General features: G+C 42.5%; 1 protein-coding gene and 1 long non-coding RNA gene across 3 annotated transcripts in view; one reads left to right on the top strand and one right to left on the bottom strand.

Annotated features, from left to right (window-relative positions):
* The window catches only part of Pip5k1b (phosphatidylinositol-4-phosphate 5-kinase, type 1 beta), a 261,079-nt gene that overhangs the window by 48,803 nt on the left and 186,128 nt on the right, over window positions 1–26,148 (top strand). The gene's annotated exons all lie outside the window — the stretch shown is intronic.
* On the bottom strand, window positions 5,207–24,407 carry Gm52399. The gene is made up of 3 exons (XR_003952918.1): window positions 22,409–24,407; window positions 20,156–20,278; window positions 5,207–8,865 (listed from the first exon to the last, which is right to left on the bottom strand). It is a non-coding gene; the product is annotated as a predicted gene, 52399 (long non-coding RNA).

Genomic DNA, 26,148 nt, shown 5'->3' with positions numbered 1-26,148 from the left:
ATCATGCCCAAAAGCAACTTGGGGAGGAGAGGGGTTATCTGGCTTAGACCTCCAGAGGTATATTAACGAAGGAACTCTAGACAGAAACCTGGAGCAGAAACCAGGAACGAGTGTTGTTTACTGGTTTGCTCCATAGTTTCTGTTCAGCTAGCTTTCCTACATAGACCAGGACCCCTTGCCCAGGGATGGTACAGCCCACAGAAGGTCCATTAATTAGCAATCAAGCAAATGCTACACAGACGTGCCAACAGGCCAACTCCCAGCTGAGACTTCTTAAGATTAACTTTGAGCTGTGTCAAGTTGACAGCTAGAGCTATCTTTTATATTTTACATGGAGTTAAGTGTCTTTAGTGTGTGTAACATTCTGTGCCATAGACTCACTTGGGATGTTATGTAGTTGTATTGATTCCATAGATAGATGTCAATTGTATAGATTCAGGTTATCGGGAAAGCCTTCGCTTTGATGGGTGCCTGGTAAATGTTAATTGAGTATATATTGCTTCCTAAGTTGTCTGTAACTTTATAATGTAAATATTATTGGCAATAGACTTGAACTGTATTACACTGAAGCTCTTAGAGTTTGTCATGTGACCAGATCCTAGAGATGTTTGGTTACTCAGTTAGGGCAAGGCCAGGACACTGCTTTTTAACTGAACTTGTATACAAATAGACCCTCTTGGCCGTTCATATAGTTTGACTTTAAAAAAAAAATCCTCCCTCTTCTTTCTCTTTGTTCAATGCAAGCAGTCTGGTACTACAGAGACACTGTGCCTTTAGCAGCTATAATGTGTATCTCCTGTCTGCCCTTGACTGCTGATAGCCACTAGGAGTATTAGTCAGTCCTCTGGGGTTTCTCGAGCCTTACCTGTGCATGGGAAAATAGCTCTTTCCCCATTCAAAGCCCCCAAGCTCAGAGTAGATCTGCTTTCGAGTCCTCTGCTCCCACCGCCCAGTTCCCTGGTTAGAGGTTGTGTTCACTGTAAAGGTGAGGTTATTGCAGGGTCTTTTATACATCTTCTTTTTCCTTCATCTTGTTTTGTGGTGGGATATAAGACAGGGAGCAAAGGGACAGTGCTGTGGACAGATGGGACCGGTCATATCTGGAATGCAGACCGAGTTCTGTTATATTTTAAGTTCTGTATGACCAAGCGTGTGTGACTTGTTCAAGCTAGAAAGATCAAAGAGGGTTTAAAAAGCAGGATGATCAGCCATGGGACTTAAAAACGAGAGGTGCATTGTGTCCAAACCAAACAGGTTAGGGGTTTAATTTTCCCTTTGGCTTTGTTTTTTAGTGAAAACGGGGGAAGGAAAGAGATATTTTAGGATGGAGAAATCACCCAGGGAAAGAAGAAAGTGTGGGAGGGAAAGGGTAAAAATGAATAAGTAAAAACTAACTTCAGTACCTGGACTCCCTGACTAGAGATGTGGGAGCCCTTTCATCTCTTGGGAAGTCTCCACTAAGGAAAGTCCGCTCTAAGTCAGCTCACTTGTCATGGAAGTAATACATATTTTTTCATTGTGGAAAACATAAAACATAAGCTATATAGAAGATAAAATTTTGGAAAGTGTCATTCAGTATTTCTGTTTTTGTTTATTTCCAAAGTTGCCTTAGAATAGGAGCACAGAGGACATGCTGTTTTTAAAAAAATCTGCTTGTAAAGCACTTAAGATAATATGAATGTTTCCTGCTTTTAAGGAGGAATCAAAAGCATTTTAATGGTTATTTCTTGGTAATTAGCATAATGAGCTTATTGGCTAATAGCAATGACTCATAGAATCTGCAGACTCATTTCATCTATTCATAAGTCTTCCCCAGGAAAATCTGCTCTAAATCTACTGTTTGAAATTTATAATTTCAATCATCAAACATCAGAAATAGGCTTTTAATATTCATGGTCATTTCCTTAGGACAGATTCCTGGAAGGGCAATTACTAGACCAGCAGGGTTATAAAACATTATGGTATTTGTGCACTTCTCTGTTTATCCCTGGGAAGACACTGACATAGAGTTAGACCCGAGATGGGGGCGTTCTGGAAGTTGCATGTGATCACTTTTAGAAAATCTTTGGTATGCTGATTTTTTTTTAAATAATTGATTCCTAAGATATTTATTGTAATATGTCTTAATTGTACATTCTTTGGTTTGGGCACATATGCATATTTTTGGCCATTTGTGTGATTTTTTTTCCAAATTGTTTTATCTCATTTGCCTATATTCTAGAGGGTGGTTTGCTCACAAGAGTCTATGTTGACTGTAGTTATCAATGCCCTTTCTGTTATATGTCACAGACACTTCCTTCTCCTTGTTCACCTCTTATTGTTCTTTGTTTTTTTTCCTAGAGATTTATAGACCTGTCAGGTATATTTTTCCTATGAATTTGGCCTTTACCATGACCAGATAGGTCTTTTCCCATTCTGCTGCTTTGTAAATACTACCTTAAATTTTGCTGGGTCCTTTTTGTGGTTGAATTTTTCATGCTCTAAGTAGAAAATTATGGGAAAATGTTATTTACTTTAAATTTTTATTTTGTCAAAACCAAAACAAAACAACAACAACAAAAACCTGAGGGGGGAAAAAAAAAACCAAAGAGTCCTTTAGGCCAGGTGGTTGTGGCACACACCTTTACTCCGAGCACTCAAGCGGGAAATCAAGAGGCAGATCTCTGTGAGTTCAAGATCTGCCTGGTCCACAGAGTGAGTTCCAGAACAGCCAGGGATACACAGAGAAACCCTGTCATGAAAAAGAAAAAATAACCAACCAACCAAACAAACAAACAAAAATTATTTTTTGTGAGAGATCAGAGACCAACTTTTTTTCATTGTGGAAAATGTTTATAAAAAAATAAGAGATTAAAGAAGGTAAAATGTTTAGACTTGTGGGTTCTGACTTGATCTTTTTCAAAATAAGTGGGCAGTCAACCAACATGAGTCAGAAATCTTTCTTTTTGCATTGATTTGAAATGCCCTGTTAATTGAGCACTGAATTCCAGACTTAGTTTTGTTTTTTGAGACAAGGTCGCATGTAGTTTCCAGGCTGGTATCTGAGGCTGGCCTTGAACTCCAGGTCCTCCTGCCCTCACCTCCCAAGAGCTTGAGTCAGAGGCCTCCCATCATGCTCAGCATGCCAGGTTGTTTTTAAAGAATAGAACAGAATAGGTTTCTGTTCTTATTGGTGATAAAACTGTTTGATATTTTCTAAGGTAGACCAACCTACTTGCTCATCTTTTCTCTCCATATCTTCATAAGCTTTCTTGAAGATTAGTTTTCAAGAACTTTAGAGTCATTTTGTTAGATCATGAAGGAAACTTCCTGTGCTCTACTAACTACATAATATTTTCTATAGCTACATAATATTTTTAAAATTTGGGAGGAGAAACTCTCATGTTTAACATTTGTCATATCATTTGATGAAAACCTTACATCATTTTTTCTTTTATACCCTTCTGTAAAAACACATGGCTTTATGCCACTTGTGTATGTTTCTGTTTAGCTTCCCACTGCTTGTGTAGTATCTTTTATTTTGCTTATGAGTATGAATTTCAGCCCATCATATAAGTTGCTTGGTTATTTCTAGAATGAAGGGAATTTGATTTTTACCTAGTGGCCTTGTCCTTGTAATAGAGTGATGCTATTGCATTCTGTCAATGCGATATCATAGTACTCCCACATGTTAATTTTATCTTTCGGTTTCTATAATTCACATTTTTACTGCCTTACATCATACATGAGTTGTAGCTTTCTTCTAGAATTTTGGCAATGACAGTCTTTTTTTTTTTTCTCCAAAAAGATGCTTTTAGGAACACACTCATATGTGACCTACTTGATACACTGTGGCGAATGACAGTTGCCAGGTGCTCTTACCCACCAGAAGGTGTCCCACCAACCTACTAAACAGATCTATTTTTAGGGAGAGTCTAACTCATCTCCGACTCTTTTTGTGCTGGATTTTGAAAGATCTATAAAAAAGGAATTTGTGGTGCATCATAGTCAAGTTAGAAAAGTAGACCAGCGACCCATGGAGTGTCCAGCCTGAGCTTCCTGTGTGAAATTATCAAGACCTTGGCTGTGCAGCGTAATTGAATGCCTGAAGCATACACTTGTACTTTAAAACTCGAATTGGCTTTTATTTAATTGTGACCTACTTTAGAGGTGCCCTTTCTAAGGAACCGTTTGTGTGAGGTGCTGATCCCATTTTGGGGGTTAGCTGCATGGGTGTTTTCAAAGTATGTTCGTGAGTCAGCCATTGCATAAGGATATCAGCAGCCGTTTACAAAAATGTATGTGGTGCCGATGTGGGGGTGGGGGTGGGGCTGGAGATGCTAATTTGTAATATATTCGTGCCCTTTCTTAGATATATACATTATTCTTATTTGTTGGGCCCCCTCATACAAAATAATCTGATTTAATTAAATTATGCTGTATGAGTAGCATAGGATTTTACCCCCCTCAAAATGTGGGAACTCTGCAGACTAAAGGGACGGAGGGCTCGGCTGTGAGGGTGCTTCCTGCTCCGCCACAGGAAGAACCCACAGCTACCAGCAACTCCAGCTCCCTCTGGCTTCTGTGGGCACCTTCCTCCCTCTCCACAGGCACCCACTCTGGCGTCTGTGGGAACCCGCATACCTGCTTGCGCGCATACGCGTGCGCACGCGCACACACACACACACCAATGTTAACAATTTAAATGTAGACGATATTGAACATTATAATTAAGCTAATTGTTGTGACACTGTATGTGTGTGTGTGTGTATATATATATATATATAGAGAGAGAGAGAGAGAGAGAGAGAGAGGAGAGACATATGTATTATGCTTTTAGCTTAACACAATAATCACCTGAGCTACCTAGATGTGGCGCATTTAGGAAGGAAGGAAGGAAGGAAGGAAGAGAGGGAGGGAGGGAGGGAGGGAGGGAGGGAGGGAGGGAGGGAGGGAGGAGGGGAGGGGAGGGGAGGGGAGGGAAAGAGGGAGGGAGGGAGGGAGGGAGGGAGGGAGGAGGAAGGAAGGAAGGAAGGAAGGAAGGAACGAAAGAAGGGAGGGAGGGAGGGGGGAGGGGAGGGGAGGGGAGGGAAGGAAGGAGCTGGAGTGAAAAGTGTCCTATGCAGTGCTAGAGGAAGAGCAGCCAGAGCTCTGAGGATGAGTCCCAGATGACCTCACTGGCTCCACCCACCCCTGCCCCCTCCCCCCTGCCCCTGTCCTCAAATGATCACTGACCCATGCCTCCTTCACAAGTCTAAAAAGCAAAGCAGAGGTGATCCTGTGTGAGCCCTGCAAAGCTTAGGGTCACATGAACAAGTCCCCCTCTTCTCTGAGCTCCTGGGTGGCCTCTAAAAGCTGTCTGTGTCCCCTGAGCTGCCTGTAGACTTCACTTTGCTCTCTTTGATCAGTCACCTGGCACTGACCCCCATGGTATTAAGAGTGTAGGCTTCCTCCTGCTGTGTACAAAGACAGCTGTGGAGAGGAGCTAGGACACTTTGCCTTACTCCTTAGACTAAATTCCAGGGTTGGCCCTGTGATATTATACATAAATACTTTTAGATACAGGTCAACCTGCCTTCCTCCATTGTATACTACTGTAAGTTCTGAAAACTCATAGCTGATACATTTGCTTATCGAAGCATACACACACACACACACACACACACACACACACACACTGGAATCAGAAACAATGTGAAGAGTTTTCCAAACCTTGTGTTCTTACTTTGTCAGCCTGACATATTTGTAGGAGGCAGCAGTCCTTTGAAGACGTATATCGTGGCTGCTGTGCCTTCTGGGTATTCAGTCTGGGTTACACAAAGTCATCTGCAAACTGAAAGCCAACCAACACCCAAGGGAACCCCAGAGAAAGGGAACTTTTAATGTCTTTGTTCTGATCATCCCCCTGTGGCAGCCACATGTGGCTATTAGCTGTAGTGTTTGGACTCCCTATTGAGATTTGTAGTGTCGAAGAAAACTTAAGAGAAAGAGCCTGGCCCCTACTGCAAAGATGGTGAGTTCCAAAGACAAGAAGCTGGGTGACATAACTTCATTAAACTCAATTCTGGTTTGTCCTGACTAAAGAGACCCAGGGACTTCCAGTTGGCAGGAGCACACGAGCGCCTGCCCCTTCTTAAGAGAAGGCGGTTGCTTGCTTCTATTCCTGCCTTCTCTTGAATATTCTTCAAGCTGCTCTCTAAAATTATTGTGTCAGTAATGTAATCTGTGGACACATGTGAACACTAAGCCCTACAGAGTGGCTATAAAACTGACTATATATATGTATATATATATATATAGTTTAGTTCCTGGAAAAACACTCAACTATGTTAGAAGCAAATGGACAGATGAGGCCACCATTTCATTTGCAAATGTTATGAAATCCAAATATAGTCAAGAAATTCTAGTTCTCGATAAGATGAGGTAAACAGACTTCATTCTGACCCCTCCTACTGACATAACTGCAGTTATGGAACCTGACTGGAATGCATGGAACAGCTCTGCCCAGACTATGAAAGCAAAGAGTGGCCGGCCGTAAGGTACAGAAAAGAGCCCAGATTTTGATATTCCACCAGGCTACCAAAGGAGGGAGTAAACCTGCTTCCTCACTGAGTTGTGCCCAGGAGAGAGAGTCTGCGTTAATGTTTTGAAGATTCTCGGCTGAATGAAACCACAACCCACAGAAAGCGTCAGGCTGCCTGAACCCCACCAGGACAATCACCTGCTGAAACAAAATGCACCATTCTCAGCAAGGATTCCGAAAGACCCACGGCCTCATAAAGAATCATGCCAAGTATCTGGCACACAGTGCACAAATGCTTAGCCTGTGGAGAACTGGGGAGGGACATCATTAGTTCAGATGGAGAAAGGCAGTCAAGAGAAACCAGTACCAAGATTTGCACAGATGCTGGGTTCTCAGATAGACATCAAAGCAGCCACTGTAAAGATGTTTAACAACACACTGAGGCAGATAAACGTTGGGGAGGGTGCTCAGCACATGACTGGGAGATACATGTAGAAGAGCGAAGTTTAAAATGAAAGACAAGTGCTGAAAACGCAAAGCATCAGACTCAGGATCAAAAGGGAAACAACAGAGGAAGATGTCAGTGGAACGATCTAACAGCAGAGAGAAAAGGAGATGTGGGGTGGCAAGCTAAGCCTCGGGAACACTGGAATTGTGGCATCTGCGTTCCAGAAGGAAGGGAGCCAAGCATAGCACCAGAGTTATAAGTCAGGGGTACCCAGAGAGGTGCCAGGTGATCCAGGATGTGCAAAGCCACAGACATTGTGCTCATCATTATCAAACTGCTGAAACCCAGGGACAAAGGAAAACCTTAAAACCAGAGGAAAACAATGGCTTGCCCACAGAGGAGCAAAGATCTGGCTCCCTGAGGGGTCTAAGTCATGGAAGCCATCGGCAAGTGACACTGATGTGATGAGAACATTAGTTGATTGTCAACACAGAGGCCTTTATCCAAAAGTATTCTTCAGGAACTTCCAGGTTTTCTCAGATGAGTGAAAACTAAGAGAACCCAGTAGAGCTGACTTAAGAAAATCGCTGAAAGCTGTTTTTCCAGACAGGGTGGAAATCGTGCCAGGAGGAACTTGGACCCAAGTAAGGGCAGGCTAATAGAAATGCTGACTATACAGGCTAGAGAAATGGCTCAGTGGTTAAGAGCATTGACTGCTCTTCCAGAGGTCCTGAGTTCAAGTCCCAGCAACTACATGGTGACTCACAACCATCTGTAATAGGATCTGATGCCTTCTTTTAGTGTGTCTGAAGAGAGAGACAGTATATTCACATAAAATAAATAAATCTTGAAAGAAAGAAAGAAAGAAAGAAAGAAAGAAAGAAAGAAAGAAAGAAAGAAAGAAAGAAAAAAAGAATAGAAAAGCTGACTATCTGAAGAGTGCTTCTAATCTCATTTGATACTGTGTATCTCATCTCCGGTATGACGTTCGCATATATGTAAAGTTTAGAGAAAAAAAGTCCTAGTATTACCTGGTGAGGCTTTCAGTGTATATGATATGCAAAAACTACATGAAGAAGGTGGACAAAGGTGCATATATGTTAAGGTCTTTCTATTCCAACTGAAATAATAGCAATACACATCAAGTGTGACACCTATATTGTAATCTAGAGATGAACCATTTAAAGTGTATACATGGGACATATAGTTAAACACACCCACACATACACACCCATCAATCAAACAGACACTGCTGAAAGGAACATTAACCAAAATAGGGCCATACACAAAACAGAAGAAAAAGACAAGAAATAATAAGATGGAGATGTTCTGAGCGGACCATTGAAAGGGCATGCTGTCAAATGGATAAATATAGCCAAGTATTTCCGCAGAAAACGTCATACCTGAGATGAGATACACAGTAAGTATAACTTACACTGCAAATTTTTAAAGTGTAATAGAAAATATGTAGTTCCCTGTTCTTTTTTTTTAACTACCTGAAATGATATTTTAATATGTGGAATTAAAGAATTAACATTTCACGGTTCTTTAGACTTTAAAAAACCACGAATACCATGAAACTTCAAACTACTTGTATATTGTACATTAACATTATTTGGGGGTAGCAATGTTACCAGCTAAGGCTTCGGCAAAATCATGAAAAGGATGTTTCAGAGCTCAGGCAGGGTGCGCGAGGGGCTGCATTGCTTCGTTTTCTTCGTTAAGACATAAGGAGATTTGGAGATTTGGAAGTTCTGTCAGGGCTTGATTCCCAGAATCAGGACCAAGTGAAGAGTATTGTGTCAATCAATCTGGGTACACAGCACTTACAACCACTAGAATGTCAGCTTCTCAGTACAGCTTCTGTGACTCCATCCTGCCCACAACTTTCTTTAAGGATGGCTCCGCTGTTCAGCTACGGTTGAGAGGAAGCAATACTAAGTGACCATTTCACTCAGGGTCTTTCACAAATCAGTATGTTTCATTAACCAGGGTAAAGGCAGACAGACTACTCTTCCTTTAAAAAAAAAATGTTTTAACCATATTTTCCAGACTGGAACCAAGAAACAGAAGTCCCCAGTTCTCAAGCAAGTATACAATAAAATAGTGCATAAATTTTTATTCTGGAGAAAATTTGCTCCATAACTTTGAATCAGCATGTAATATTGTTGAATAGTAATAATTGTTATGGAAAAAATAAGCAGACAAAAGCAAAGCAAGAGTAGGCCAACCATAGGCCTCAAGGTAGAGATTACAAAGTGGGATCTATGCACCATCAATGTGTAAGGAATTTTTCCTTCACTGCCGAGGCTGGAGCTTTGCAGGAAGGGAACCCATATTCACAACTCTTGACTGATGACTCAATTACAGGCAGTCCAGGAACCATGGACACTCTCTGGGGTGAGCTTGCTCTCCTGGAATCGTCCTCTCAATCACAGCTTACCAGTTAGCTAAGATCCACGGTGTTTACCTCTCGGGCTAGAGTGTTCACGCCGTGAGTACAGCAAGCCGTCTGTTTTGCTCCCAAGACTAACTGCCATACTGCTTACCTAGCTCAGAGGAGCTCACGGATACGCTCCAATCAGATGAACGAGTGCCAAAGTCTCATCTCGTCTCAGCCTAGCTGGCAAGATGTGGAGAGGCATTTTGGCCTCTCTAAACCATTCCTAAAATTGCTACCCTTTAGTGTGCCCATTGAGATGTCTTACCTCATGGAGTGCAGGTATATCTATTCACTGAGGTTAATCTGACCAACCATCAACTACGGGTACCAGTTAGTCCTAGTTAATAGGAGCATAAGGAATTGAAAGATGAGACTAGAGGTGGATGGCTCCTTGTGTTGATCCTTCACTGAATGAGTTGTGAGACCCAGAGTGGGGTGGGGCTCGAGGCCTCTGACCTGACTGTGTAGTAACTTTTAATCACTCAGATATTCATCATGCTAGTGTGGCCCTCATAAACTGTTACAAATTTCATATGCAGAGACCTTTGGAAGCATATGCCAATTTTTGAACGTGTTCTATGGATAAGTATGAAGAGTTATGATTAAAGAAGGAACGACTGGATTAGAGATCACAGAAATTAAGGTGTTTATTTTTTTTCCGATAAAATTTGTTTCTTATTCCTGCTGTGTGGTGGTTCTGTCCTATTTTTGGCTCTCTGAGGCTGTGATAAAACGCTGAGCAAAGGCAGCTTAATGAGGAAGGAGTTTATTTGGCTTACAGATTACAGTCCATCTTCAAGGAAAAGCCAGGGCAGAATCTCAAAGCAGGAACAAAGGCTGCTTCCTGGCTTGCTGTCCTGACTATCTCATACAGTCCAGGCTCAGCTGCCTAGGGATAGCACTGCCCACAGTGGGCTGTGCCCCACTATATCAATTAGCAATTAAGAAAAGTCCTTACAGCTATAGCCATACACCAGTCTAGATAAGTGTCAAGGTGAAAGCTCTGAAAGGCTTAGAGCAATACAAGCATATTGTCCTATAATTCTGAATATAAGAGGCCCCATATTGGTCTCACTTATATACATTTAAGAATGCTGCAGGCCTTCCTTCCTTCTGGAGGCTCTGGGATGAATCTGTCGATCTTCATGCATTTGCAGATTCTAAGAAGTCACGGAACTTCCTAGCTTCCATTCCTTTTCAAAGCCAGCCATAACTGGCCGAGACTTCCTGCACTTGTATCACTGGATGCTGACTGGCTCTCCTGCTCTCTGTTGTACTTAAAGAAGCCTTGCAGTGGTCTCAGGCGTGCCAGATAAGCCAGGGTCAGCCGAGTGTCCACCTGTCATGTTGCCATCCTGTCTAAGCCAGCCATTTCAGAGCTGCTGAATTTTGTCCCTCCGCTTTCTTTCTTTACTCTAAGTTAGTTAACTAGAGTGAGTGAAAGAAGTTAGAACACACAGTGTCCTGGGATGACTGAAGAATTTCTCTTCAGTGGAGCCTGCCTAATCTCTAGCTGTTTCTTGATTTAAAAAAAAAAAAAAGAAAAGAGGACTTACTTTAAATTATGTGTATTTGTGGGTATCTATATGATAGTATGTGCACACACAGAGTCAGGGCATCCTGGCAGGTGTGAACCGCCCGACACATAGTGGGGGAGCAGGACTTGGGTTCTCTGTAAGGGCAGTAAGTGCTCCTCACTGCTGAGCCATCTCTCCAGCCTTCTTGCTGTTTCTCAAGGCTGGTAGCATGCTTAAAGCCAGGCCTGTTTTCCTGTGTGCAAAGGTCTGTTCCCGTGCAAAAACAGAACCTGTGACCTTATAAAGGAACAGGGATATGTTGCCTCATCTTAATTTTTTTTTAAATTTCTAATACAAGGTACCTTAAATATTTTCCAGAGTTCAGGAGACAGTTTGGGTTGGGGTTTTTTATTATTATTATTATCCCCCCCACCCCCCCCCCCCCGCTGAGCAGGTGGTTGAAAGTTATGTAATGCTGTTTTTCTGAATATAAAATCATAATGTCCTTGTGAATATGCACATTAAAACAGAAAAAAAATGGACTGTATTCATTTGCATTTCAGACCACACTTTTGAGTAGATTTTTATATCTGGTTCTTGCTATAATTATTTACATCTCTGGTGGAAATGTCACATCCATTTGCAGATTAATTATACAATTATCAACGGCCTAGAGCGAGATCTCAAAATTCACTGTTACCATCCAGAGAAACACACAAGAAGCTGAGGGGCTAAAGCAGAGATTTCCTGAATGTTCTACTGGGTAACAGGATCCTTACATCCCTTTAGGTTGACAGTGTCGTGTAAACTTCCCCTTGTGAGGTGTTTTGGAGGGTAAGAAGTGAGTTGGGGAGGCTCAGTGCCCAAGCTCTGAGTCACATTTATTGAGATTTCTTCTGAGCCAGTTAGTCACCTAGAAATGCTTATGACTGCATATTCAGTCCCAGGACCTTTGGAACACAATGAGCACTCTGAAGTTGTCACATTCTGTAGCTCAGTGAGGATACATCACTCCTTTCTGCAAACCAGGGTCCCCTGGAGTTGTGCAAATTACCACTGGCAAGCCTTACCTTACGGGCCTGGCAGTCCCAGAAGGCATGCAGCTCAGTAAGGAACAGACTCACACACAGATTCACGGTGCTTGTGTCCCTTGTGGCTAGACATACATGGGAACAGGAACACAGAAGAGGGAAGATCTGACTCTAGGGTATACTGGAGTACCATGAATGGTTCTTGGAGGCTACGCCCTGCCTGAGCCAAGACTTGCATATCAGCAAGTGATGGTCAAACAAGAAACAAAGCTAATGGCTCCTTGGCCAATCTAGCAGTCTGGGCAGAGGAGCAGAGGTGCATGCAAAAGGACCCCACACTGCCAGGACTGTGGACAGGGCCTGGGGTTTTAACTTTGGCGGTTGTTTCCTGAATCTCCATAGGACATCGGAATATGTGGATGGTCAACATCCTGCACATACAATAGCAAGGTTTAAGCATGTGAACCGCTCCCATCCTCCTGTGCATTTGAAACCGTCTTTAGGTTAAACATAACACCTAATTCAATGGGGATGCCTTGTAGACAATTGTGGTGTTACATAGTTTGCGAAATAGGAAAGAAAAAGAGACAGAAGCTATTGAGTATGGACCCAGATTTGGTTGTTTTGTTTGTTTGTTTTTGGTTTTGTGGGGTTTTTTTCCATCTGTAATGGATTGAGTTCCTCAATGTGGAACCCAGAGCAGCAGAGGACTCACTGTGTGCCATTGTCACCCAAGTGTGAGATTCATGTGGCAATACAGGGTCAGGGGGCAGACCACTGACCCTTCCCATTCCCTGATTCCCCACTTAGTAACATAGGTATGAGGAAAGAAACACACACATACACACACACACACACACACACACACATACACATACACACAGAGGCGGGGGCAGGGGCAGGGGCAGGGGGGAGATGAATTTAGATGAGTTATCATAAGCAAAATGTTTCAGACAGGGCCTAACTAACATAGGAAAAGGCAGTAGGCAGTACGGTGTTAGCAGGTATTGTTGACAGGAATCCTGACAATCGTATTATGCAAGGTAGAAAAAAAATAGGGGAAGTCTACACTGCCCATGCCAGTGAGTGTTGACATAATACCGTTTGTTGGCTGGGGGAATTGTTAAAGGTTAGTTGTTTTGTTTTTAGGGTACAAATTGAAGCTTTGTAGATTTATAAACTTTATGTCACCAATTTTGCAAAGTTGATGAGACCTTGGTGAATCCCACAGAACCATTAGAGACTGAAGAAGACAAATATTATTTTTATCCATTTATGCTCAAAAAAGGAGCCATCAGCTATAATGATTAACGCAAGCCGTTATGAGTTCTTCCTGGTAAACCCTGTGTAACATTCAGTGACTTCTTGGTGGGGGCAGGGGTTGGGGGGGTGGGAATGGGATGGAAAGTGGGTGAAGAACTGGAGAGCCAGTCTCTCAGGCATTGCTGCACCAGCTTTTCTCACACATCCGCCCGCCATCAGCCAGGCACTGTTTACTGCAAGGCCTGGCTTTTTGTCTGGGAATACCCTGTGGCATTCCCAAGGTCTCCTTTTACAAACTTCTCCCTTTTTGACTTTCCAATAGCTTGTTTGTGTGCATTGCCTTTGTCCCATCCATCCCTTCAGCACTTGAGGAGGCATGGCTTCCTTGTAATTCTCTTTAAGGTGCTTGCTGCTTTTGGAAGATACTGTTACTTTCATCTCAATAAGAAAAGGTCTCCATAGTGTTCGTTCCTTCCTTTGCTCATTGCTCTTGGCAGCCAAATTGTGGCATGTTTCTGGAAATTTTTAGTTAGGTAAGCCCACCACTGTGGGCGAATACACACTTTTTCTTTTATTGAGACAGGGTTTCTCTGTATAGCCCTGGCTGTCCTGCAACTCACTTTGTAGACCAGGCTGGCTTTGAACTCAGAAATCTGCCTGCCTCTGCCTCCCAAGTGCTAGGATTTAAGGCGTGTGCCACCACCGCCTAGTGAATACACACTCTTACTAATTATGTAAGACACCTTTTCGTTTTCAATATCATCTTGCACTAAGCTGATTTTTGTTTAGTTTTGCCTTTTAGACAGGGTCTCATATAATCCTGGCTAGCTTGAAACTCACTATGGGGCAGAGGGCGGGGCCCGGGGGGGGGGGGGAGACAGAGAAACAGAGATAGAGAGAGACACAAACAGATACAGAGAAAGAGAGAGATACCAAAAGAAGAGCACCAGAGAGAGAGAGAGAGAGAGAGAGAGAGAGAGAGAGAGAGATCTACTTTCCTCTACTTCCTTAGTGTTGGGATTAAAGCCCCTAAACCATGGTTGTAATTATTATTTACATAACTGTTTTACATCATTGTGTTTTGGAACCTATAGTTTAAGGTCTGAGTTGGGAGATAAAGCTTTCTCTTGTTAAGCAGCTCTATTTGTATAATAATAAACAGCTTTTTAAGGCACTAGGCCTTAGACCTCTAGGGGTATCCTCCCATTAGCCTTAGGAATACAAACACTTGCATCACTGGACGGTGATTACCATTCAAGATGACCATGTTACATGTATGCTCTACCAAAGGTTATAAAGATGGATAAATTCAGCAAGGTAAGCGTGTAGGCAGATCTGAAGACTTTAGTTACAGTAGACTTTAGTTTAGTAGAGTTGGGTCTCTTATCCTCCTCTCTAGTCTGTGGTCCTAGTCACCTCTCTGAACTAAAAACATGAAAGTTAGCCAGAAAGTTTGATTCTTATGTTTGAAGATGTAAACAGGATTTCTTTAGTAACTTTTCTTTTAAAAATGCTGAAGACTTAAAACATAATGCATGCATTTTTTTAAAAATAAAACTAAGCTTTTTAAAAGCGGAGCGAAACCCATGCTAATTCACTGCCTTTGGGACACGCATTCTGGGCATTGTTTTTAAGCATTTCAACCCAAAATGCTTTAATGGAATGTTACAGTCACTGCTCATTATCTTGAATTCACTTGCAGGTCATTTGTTCTTAACTGGCTTTTTTTTTTTTAAATGAAAAAGTGAGCATTCACCATGCGCCTCTCTAAAGGAAATCAGTCCCAATTGTTCCTAACAAAGGGCTTGCTTTAAAGCTAAAGCTCTGAGTAGAGCTGCTACTTCTGGGCTTTGATACTTCCAACAGTACAGATGTTGGCATTGTGATGGAACAGAGCTCATCTCCTGTGTCCTGGTCGTGCTCAGTCCCCTGGAGCCGCTGGGGAGGAGATTCTGTTATAAGGAAAATGTTCATCAGATGCTCACACTCTAAGGAGGAGTTGCAAGTGTGACTGTGCCACACTCAGTTCTGGGCTCCACCTGTATCTTCATTGGCGCCACCTGGAGAAAAACTGCTCTTCTCTTTTATCCGAGTTGGGATAAATTTCGAGTAAAACTCTGAGCAGTAGCACCAAGGCCGCCTTTAAAAGTAGAAGGCGTGGTTTGTTGTTGTTTGTTTTGTCTTATAATGCTGCAGCAAAATAGGACCTTCGATTTGATGAAACGTGTGTAATTTATTCCAGCTGTCTTGTATATAGATAGATCCTAAGCAGTCCTGTAGAGTGATTTACTCCCTTACTGGGAAGGAACCATCACAACAGAAAAACTGGCTACAGTAATTCTTGAAAATGCACAATAAGAGAACAACCAAAACAAACAAACAAACAAACCCAAAAAACCCTTTTTGGGGGGTGGTGGATTTTTTTGTGTTTGTTTTATCGTTTAACTCTCAGAACAGTGGGAATACTGAGGTTGAAGTGAATGCATCAAGTGAGCTCTCCCAGATCATCTGTGGGATGTTGCTGCTATAGGCTTCCTCAAGGTCTTTCACCAAGCCGTGTAGTGCTTATCTCTGACCTAGACAGTCTGAACTATGGAGCAGTTTGCTAAAAACTGGATTAGTTAGGGTGTATGATAATGGTCATTAAATCTGCCTGCCTCTGCCTCCCAAGTGCTGGGATTAAAGGCATGGGCTACCACCGCCCGGCTTGTATGCTATCCTTAAAAAATTAATTTTTAATAATAGGAGAAGAAGTAGGATAGGAATGTAACTTAGTGAACAGAGCACATGCCCCGCATGCCCAAGGTCAGGTTCCTGGCCTTCTGGAAACAGAGAAGAAACCAAAGATGCTACAAGCTGCCTTGTGAACCCCTGTGGAGATGGTTAGTCGTCAGTATTTCTAGAAACATTTATCTTATAAAATGACTCCCAGAAGAGAGAGGAAACTAACCAGTGACCCCCCAGGGAAATGAAATAGCTATAAAAAAAAAAAAAAAACAAACTAAGCTGTTTTCTCAAAAAGTAAGATCCAGACGGTTCAATAAATACCTCCAATGCTGATATTAAGAAGGGCTAATAAGAGCAGGCTGTGAGACACAGGGAATAAACTACTAGAACCTTTCTGAAAGGAAAAAACAAACAAACTGTGGATGGTCATGTTACTATTTCACCGTTTAAAATGTATTTTTATTAGTACTTTTGAGAATTGCATACATGCGTACATTATATTTTGATTATATTCACCATCCACTCCAGCTAACCTCTAGCAAACTCCTCTCAGGTCCACTCTGACTCCCTGGCCCCTCCCAACTTTGTGTGCCCGCTTGAAAACTCACTGGTAAGCCTAGTTGACTTAGCAGGGGTCACACCCTTAGAGAAAACCAACTTCTCCTTTCTCAGACGCCATCAACTGTCAACAGTTCTTCAGGAAAGGATAACGGTTCTCTCCCGGAGCCCCTTACCCATCCCATGTTGAAATGTTAATTGGAACTATGCAGGTCATGTGCAGGCAGCCACAGCTGGTGTGAGCTCTTGAGTGCAGTGGATCTGTTATCTCTAGAAGATACTGTTTGACTCCAGTCCTCCCCATCTCTGTCTCTGACAGTCTTTCTGGTCCCTCTTCCTCAGTGGTCCCAAGCCTTGAGAGATGGGCACTCGATAAAGATGTCTGACTTGTAGCTGAGCACTGCACAGGCACTTCCTCTCTGCCCTTTGAATAGTTGTGAGTTTCTGTGTTAACCACGGTCCACTCACATCCCCTTCTTTGATGAGAATTGAGAGGTGCACTCGTCTATGGTATAGATTAGTATACCATAGGCTGGTATACAAAGATACAAATCTGTAGGGAAATTTGAGCCTAAGTCTGCTAACACAAAAAGAAAAGAAAGAGAGAAATGTAGTAGATTCACTCTCAGACCTGTGAGCTCCCAAAGCCATGGGTTCTCAGTCGGATTTATAGCACTAAGCATGCACCATCTCCATGACACCATCTCAGACTATACTGAAAAAGACCTTCACGTGTTGTTAACGTGCCAAGATGATCCTAATAGCAGAAATTGACAAGGATGTTCTGCACGGACATGTGCGCTGCAGATCAATCTTTCTTACGAATATTGATGGGAGGCCTTTCAACAGTATACCATCAAATAGGATCTAGGCACTGAATAACTCTGACCAAGTTGATTCCATCCCAGGAGTGAAAGCTTGGCTTGGTATCAGGAAAGCCTTTCTGCATAGGGAGTGGACTAAAATAGAAAAACCTGTATGATCATCTCAACACGTCACTAAATTTCTGTCACTGATTATGGTCATAATTACTTGACTACATACTTGGAAAAAACTCAGTGAATTGTATTCTTTTTTATTTTTATTATTTGTTTGTTTGTTTGTTTGTTTGTTTGTTTATTTATTTATTTATTTTGATACAGGGTTTCTCTGTATATCGCCCTGGCTGTCCTGAATCTCACTCTGTAGACCAGGCTGGCCTTGAATTCAGAAATCCACCTGCCTCTGCCTCCCAAGTGCGGGAATTAAAGGCATGCGCCACCACCTCCCAGCCCTAAACTGTATTTTTAAAAAGAATTTATTTACTGCTTGTAAATTTGTCAATAAAATTAACTTTAAAAAGAAATAGAATCACTTTATGATGACAAAGAATCATCTGATATATATTCCTGAATACATTACAGTTTGGTAAGATTGGGGGTTGGAGAGATGGCTCCGTAAGCAAGAGTTCTTGCTGCACAGGCTTAAGGACCTAAGTTCAATTCCCCAGCACCCATATCAAGGTCTGATATCACCTCATACACCAGTAACTGAAGCAGTGGGAGTTGAGGCTGGGGTGGGGCAGGAAGAGACAAGAGGACAGGATCACTAGGGATTGCTGGCTAGCCAACATAACTTGGACTGGGGAAGGGGACAACAAGCTCTGAGTTTAATGCGAGACCCTGTCCTTTTGGAGTAAGTCAGAGAATGATGCGCAGGACACCCAATGTCCTTCCTCTAGCTTCTACTCAATTTTATGTATGTACCAGCATGCATGCACACATACACACTCACACCAAAATTTACAATTTGGTAAAATAAAAATAAATAGAATTTGTCATTTTGGATACTTGAAAATATCTGCAAATTATGAAGTGTTTGCTTCATAAAAGGTAATTTTTTTCACATCCAGTAATATGCCCTGGTGGCCTCCTTGGTTTTGAATTGAAATGTTTCTTTAAGTTTTAAATAAGATGGGTGTGGAGGTGCACACCTGTAATCCCAACACAAGGAAGGCAGAAAGATCACAAGTTTGAGGCCAGCTTACGCTAAGTGATCAGGCCCTGTCTGTATCATTTTTAGAGAGAGAGAGAGAGAGAGAGAGAGAGAGAGAGAGAGAGAAAGAGAGAGAGAGAGTGTAAGTATAGTGGCTATTCCTGGTTATCAACTTGGCTATATCTGGAATGAACTACAGTCCAGAATTGGAAGGCTCACTTGTCATCCTAATCTGGAGGCTGGGAGATAAAAGTTTCTGACCTGGATCTTGGCATGGAGATCTTGAGGCATAGTGGCTATGAATCCCAGAAGATTAAGACTGGGAGATCTCTGAGTTCAAGGTCATCTGTGACAAAGTAAGTCCCAGATTCAGGCATGGTGGCATACATCTTTAATATGGGCCACACCTTCTGCTGGAGATCTATATAAGGACATTGGAAGAAGGAAGATTTGCTCTTTTCTTTGCCTGCTTGCCTTGTGGGACTGAGCAACTGCTAGATCCTTGAACTTCTATTCATAGCTGCTGCTGACCATTGTTGGGGAGATGGACTACAGACTATATGTAAGTCAACAAATTCCCTTACTATATAGAGACTGCCAATAAGTTCTGTGACTCTAGAGAACCCTGACTGAGAGAGAGAGAGAGAGAGAGAGAGAGAGAGAGAGAGAGAGAGATATGCTCCTTCTTCCTTCTGTATTTCTCATTAGTAGAGATTGTAGCCTGGGGAAATCTTTCTGCTCTTTGACATATCATTAAGGTTCATCGAGCCTCTAGATTTTACATTTTCTAAAAGCAATTTAAATTTGAAGAATGAGGCAGGTTTTTACTGCCACATCTGCTGTGCCCGTTTTCTAGCTTAGAGCCAAGCCAGGTCTAGAAGCTGGGCACTAATTGTATTTTCCTTTCACTTTTGCCAAAGAATGGGAGACTTATTTATGTTGTCAACGAGGGGACAGATGAGACAGAATCAGCACTCTGAAAGAAATAGGGGTTACAATTCAAGAAAGAGATGAAAAAGAAACCCTGCCCAGTCTTGGAGAATGCAAAGTCAAAGGATAGAGTAGGCTCCAAATAGACATTCAGAGCTGGCTACTTGTGCCCTCAATCTGTCTCCTTCCAGTCCTTGGTCACGTTATTCCAATGATCTCAACTTTGTCTCATCATCTCTCTCTTACCAGTCACTTCTCAGACAGGAGGGAGCTAAAAGAAGCCCATTCCCTTGTCACTCGCCACAAGATTCTGTGTTGCTTGTTTTCCTATAGAGCCACCAGAAAATAGGAAAAGGTGTCTACCTGAAACCTAAATGGAATTATTAAAAAATAGTTTCCTCAATCTGGGTTTGGGAAAGTGCTTCTAATGTAACCCATTTCACCACTCCATCTAATCTCCATCCCCATCCTCTCTGGCTTGGAGTCTTCTCTCACTGCCAGCAGGTGCCCCCACCCCCACCCCCGTCTCCAGCCCACACCCAGAGCCAAACCACAGCCCTTATTCCTTCAGCATTCCTGCAGTATTGGCAAGAGACCTTTGTCCTTTGTTCACGTGACAAGCAACACTCATGGGATGTACAGAGAACTCCTCTCTATGTTTACCTCTCCCTGCTCAGAGGTCTTCCCTGCTGCTGTGGCAACTCACAGGAGCCTCTCCTTTTGCTCAATCGACTTTTTGTTTGTTTTTAAGTCTTAACTTACATCTAGTGTCCAGGGACTGCAGTGATGTTGACAAAGATTCCACCATCATGGCAGGTGAACTCTTTCTTCAGTGAGGATGTGTGCAGACAGGCAGGGAGTTCCTGCACCTCGATGAGGTCTGACCTATGGGAGTCAAGATGGGAATGAAGGAGAACAAGAGGCCCTCTTAGACTTAGTTGTCTTGTGAGACTCTTACCCAGTTTGTTTTCAAGAGAAAAAGTGAGATGGGGGTAGGGAGATGTGAGCTCATTACTTGATGAGATGAGCCTGAAGAGGTTGTGGAGCACACAGTAGGAGCACACAGTAGGGATGGCTAGGAGCTGGGGATGTACTCAAGAGACAGAGAAGTCTTCTCTAGGGATACGGATTTGAGCAGTATCAGCGCATTTGAAGAATCTAGCTATTCATGAGGTCGATAGCAAAGGATGGTTCTCACTCTGCCCTCATGCCCAATGCTTGGCTGCTTACTCCTCCGAGACAACTTAGGGAACAGCTATATGCCTGCTTTTATGCATCTGCACAGGAAGCCAATGATCCTCTCAAGGCTTAGCAAAGGACTGAGGAATGTTCTGAAATCCTTATAAAGGTAACTGGGACAGACTCCCTCTAGGCCTAAGCTGCCACTTTAGTCTCACAGTGACAATAGCACCGTGGGGTGAGAAGCAGCCTCATTTTAGGGCAGAAGTTTTCAAAAGGAGAATGCAGGACTGTCTAGATGCCTCTGTGTGTAATAGAGACTGCTGACAAGCCTTAAGGCCTAAGTTTGATGTCTAGAGCCCACAGGGTAGAAGGAAGAAACAACTCCTGCCAGGTGGCTTTGACCTCCACTCCTGCGCCATATGTGCCTGAACACAAAATAAAGTGTAATTAATTTTTTTTTTCGAGACAGGGTGTCTCTGTGTAACCCTGGCTGTCCTGGAACTCACTTTGTAGACTATGCTGGCCTCGAACTCAGAAATCCGCCTGCCTCTGCCTCCCGAGTGCTGGGATTAAAGGCGTTCGCCACCACTGCCCGGCTAAAGTGTAATTAATAAAAAGGGTTAAAAGGAAGATGAAGAAAAATCCCTCCTATTTCCTAAGAAGTGGGGATTTTGGGTGACTGAACTCCATGGGTTATAAAACTCGATTTCCCGCGAACAAATTGAGTTACGGGTTTCAAAGCCACGTCTAACTAAATTTCAGTTGTCTTCAGTTTAACAGTTTGTATGAGAAGAGGGCACCAGAGCAGCTAGTTCAGTGGTTCCCAACTTGTGGGTCTTGACCTATTTGGGGCTGCATATCAGATATCCTGCATACAGATTCACATTATGATGCATAACGGTAGCAAATTTACAGTTATGGACTAGCAGTGGGATAACGTTATGGCTGGGGGCTACCACCTAAGGAGCTGCATTAAAGGGTCTCGGCAGTAGGAAGGGTGAATGAAAGCCAACAGTCTAGCCGTCATTTCTCTGTGCTGTTATGTTTAGCTCAGAAGACAGCTGTGTGTAAAGGTGACCACAGGCCACAAGCTCTCCTCTTTCTCAGTAATAAAACCTTACTATCATGGGTAGGAAGCTCATGGCTATGCCATCCTCTCAGCCAAAAGAATCCTGTGGTTAGGGACCCCTAAGAATCGGCCTTCTCTGGGCTCAGGAAGCTTTAGCTTGGGACATTAGCTTCAGAGTTCTTTAGAATATTTTTCCTTTTCCTCAGAATATAGCTTGGTTTCAGCTACTTGAGGACAAAGACACACCTCTAGCAACACCAGCTACAACACTGGGATCTCCAGCTTCTTTCTCTCCTCCTCCCCCTCCTCCTCCTCCTCCTCCTCCTCCGTCCTCCTCCTCTTCCCCCTCCCCCTCCTTCTGAAAGGCTGAGTTCAACTTGTTTGTCAGGCACAGCCAAATGTGTGTGTGTGTCCCTGTGCACTGTGTCCTATGCTGAGGACAGTGATGTGACAGGCAGTAGTAATTCAAAGCAGGGTTTTAAATGAATAAATAAGAATAAGCCTCTGGGATTAGTCCCTTTTGAAAAGTTCAGCATCTACCAGGGAAGGTTGCATTGCTGCAGGGGATTAGCAAATGGCTGGCTGTAGGGAACAGCATTCATGATCCAGCCACATTCTGAGTGATGGACAGCCTCAGCCCTGTACCACCCATCTTCCCTGCGACACTCGGATGCAGAATGGGCATCAGAAAAAGCGTGGTTTTGCCCATTTTTCCTTCTTAGAAACTCTCTACCTGAATATTACATGAATCCTTTGATTCATACCTAAGTCACAGAAAAGGCCTGGCTTTAAAATTGCTGCAGTCTTGGGTAAGAAGATGAAGAGAGACTTCTTCCATACATCAGACTGAGAGGAGAAAACAGAAGAAGTCCTGTGGGTAGTGAAAGAATGGGGCAGGATCACTCTGTCATCAAGGCACAGTATGTTAACAAAGAGAAACCTGTTTGTATAGGGCCTTTACTGTCTGCAAGCCTATAATTGACACCCTGTTATTTGAACCTACAACAAAGGGTTTGTGTCCCCATTTCACAAATGAGAAAAGTATATCCTAAAGAATTTACCAGGTAGACAAGGTCATAGTGCTGGAAGTGTAACAATCTGATTTCAGGTTTGGCCCTTTCTTTGATTATAGTCCCACTGAGTGCTAATTTATGGAGATTGTATAGAAAATTTCTAAACACCCATGTGTTAATCAGCTTCCCATTGCTATAACAAAAGTCCTGAGGCAGCCGACTTCAAAAAAGGAAGAGCTTATTTGGGTTTATAGTTTTGAAGGCTCCAGTCAGCCCATAATCACTTGGCCTTGTATTTGGAAGCAGTGTTCCTCAGTGGGAGCACATGGTTGCAGAATCCTGTTCATGGAACAAGAGATTGGTGTTTCACAGTCCCAACCTCCCTCCTCAGGCCCCACTTTCACAGGTTTCCCTACCTCTCACAAGAATGCCCATGATCTGGAAAACCCAAGCATATGCATGCAAACAGATCTCAGACTTCTGAACATTTTGCTTCATTAACTTTATATTATATATTATGTAAAATCTATCTGTTCTCCCTACTTTATACATTGTTTGAAAGCGATTGTGTGTTTTTCCTCTTCTTGCAGATGTATTGAATCTTGCAAGGGATAGTATATAGGAAGAAAGAAGCATATACCCATAAAAATATTGATTATAATCTTGGATTATGACCTAGGAGGAGTTCAAAGCCAAAAAGAAGGCACCAAAAGACGGGGCTTACAGTGTTGAAACAACAGAACAAGCTGCTTCAACCCCATTTCCTATTCTATCTTAAAGATTCAAAACAACAACAACAAAGAGTAGGAATTTAAAAGTAGGTTAGAGTTAAGTTAGTCTTTTGAAAGTACACCCCCATAGACTCCTCAATAATGTGGAGTGGAGTGGCTGGTAAATTTACGAGTCAAATAATTTCCTTTCATCATGTATAAGTTTTTGTTAGTTAGGCTTATGACACTATATACACCTATATCCATTCTCACCCATGCTTAGACAGTCTCCACGGAGTTCTTTCAATGCTAGTTTAATTGTTCCATTTTGAATTGTACTGTGGGGTACCACCAAGGCAACATAGCTAACCTGGCTCAAACACAATACAGGAAGCTTGCAGTGGAGACAGTAAAAGACAGTAGTGAGCCGTCTTCCTTTCTGCTTTCTCAGAGGTAGCCACCTATGAAGCACTGAGAGAGAAGGGTCAAGGCCAGCTCATAGCTCTTTTGGTGTTCTATAAATGGTCCCAGCAAATCTTCAGGGCTTTGTGAGGCCACTGGAGCCTGGGTGCTTGGGGTCTCGGGTAAATGTAGTTTCAGGGATGTGTTTCTGTTTGCTTCCTGCCTACTATCAGGGACAGAAAGCTGATCTTTCCCCCATACTGGTTCACAGGAATGGAAACCGAGTTCTGAAAGTTTGGAGTTAGAACTGAGGTTAATGTTCGCACCAAGTATCTTGGTTCCCGAGAAGTGTGTTCAGATTCCTGTCCTGTTCTTTCTACCTCTGTTTACAAAGTGAAACATAAATTTCCAGTATTTGATACATGTTTACTACACACGTGCACACCTCGTTTTGAATACACAGATCAGAGAGTGTGGGGGATCTTCTGTGTTCCTCCCAGTCAGAACTAAGTACAGCCACTATTTTCACTGGTTTGGGATATTCTGAACACCATAAAAAACATTACCATACTGGGCTTGATGACACAGGCCTTTAATCCTGCCATTTGGGAGGCAGGGGCAGTCAGGCAGATCTCTGTATGGTCTATATAGTGAGTTCCAAGTCAGTCAAGACGACATAGAAAAACCCTATTTCAAAACAAAACAAATGTGACAATAGAGCGTGCCCTGGGCTTGAATTCTTCCCCCCAGGATCATGCTGTGACTCAAGACACCTTTTGAGTAAAGAAGGCCATTGTGTAAGCCCTGTGTCCATTCATTTGTGGGTATCCTGATGCGTTTTGTACTTCGGATTATTAAAAACAGTGAATCAGGAATGTTTCTTAGTAGAACTCAGCACTAGTTTCTCTTGGGTTTTCCATATATCAAGGCCGGAATGGCTGCTTCTCTCCTCTTCCGCCTCCTGGTCCTCCTCCTCCTCTTTTGGAAATACATATATTTTTATACTGACAGTTTTTTTCCTAAACTGGTAAACAGTTTTACCAGTTAACACTAAGCTCTTGTATTTTCAGATTACGATTTTCTTTTGCTTTAGATTAGTGATGCCAGTTAATGTGAGATGTTGAGTTATTTGCTACATGTGTTAACATTCCCCATTTATTTGATATAGGTTGAGAGGTAGAAATTTGCCTTGCTGTATGCCGTAAGGCTTAACAGTGGAAAAAATGCCACAGAAATGACATCCATTACTTTTTAAAAAAATATATTAGTTTTAACAAATCTAATATTGATCACAATTAAGTTTACTGCTGAGACATGTAGTTTGCGGTGTAGAAGTGAGCATGAATCCTAACTGTACATGTGATACTTAGTTCACAGAGTGAGACCAGAAGGGGCTTGGTCCCTTAGATCCTGCTCTGGCACAATTCATTTGCAACAGTTTGAATTGCATTTTATGGCTTTGATTTTCTCTAATTTGTTCTTGATTGCTTTGAGAGGAAGCAGTAACTCAATATACTAACCTCTGCTTAGAATCTTCAGTACTGAGCATTTTAATTCTGTCAAGTGTGTGTCAGCAGGAGGCTGAAAAGAGATGGAATCACAAGGCTCCGGTTTATTAGGTTAAATAATGGTTCATTCAAATAACTTACCTGTGTGGCTGGAAGGCAGTATAACTAAGAATGATATTCTTGGTATTAGAAAAAGACCTCTAAAATAAGAGGTACCTACGATCAATCTAGAAAAGCCTGTTAGGCTAGATTTCCAAATAACAGTCTTTGCTTCCCTCTTGGACAGATTCATATTAGTTCATTCATTTATTCCTTGTCATTCATTCACACAATGGTGCAACACACTGAATAGTGTGTGGCAGGCCATGCTCTTGATACTGGGCATATAGCCCAGAACAAATCTGGTTTTGTTCATAAGGAATTTACATTTTCAGATGAGGAAGAGGCAAAAAAAACCATAGACATAGGAATAGAGTTGAGAGTGAGATGGAAGGATAGAGATATCATGTGATACTCCCAGAGGAAATAAAAACAGGATAAGAGGCCTAGAAATGCAGGCTGTGTGCTTCAAAGTCCGAGTGCTTTCTGGTTTTTTGAATGTCAGAGAGAACGTCTCAGCCAGTGGAACTTGTGTAATTGTGAAAGGAACAGAGCAGTGTGGATGTTTACTAAGGAACTCATCCAAGAGAGTTCTGGGCAGTATCTAGATGCACTGCAGGGCAAGGAGAACTCTGGGTTAGGGGTTGGAAGGTCTGGGATGGGGAGGGCTATAGAGGTCAGCAGTAAGGCAGAAACTCATCAGAGAAACCATGGGCCATTGGAATGACCTTAGCCCTTTTGAAAAGAAAAGACAAAATCCAAAAATTCAGAA

This window comes from Mus musculus, chromosome 19, assembly GCF_000001635.26.
Source record: "Mus musculus strain C57BL/6J chromosome 19, GRCm38.p6 C57BL/6J".
NCBI lineage: Eukaryota > Metazoa > Chordata > Mammalia > Rodentia > Muridae > Mus > Mus musculus.
This window is presented reverse-complemented; position numbering and strand designations above follow the sequence as displayed.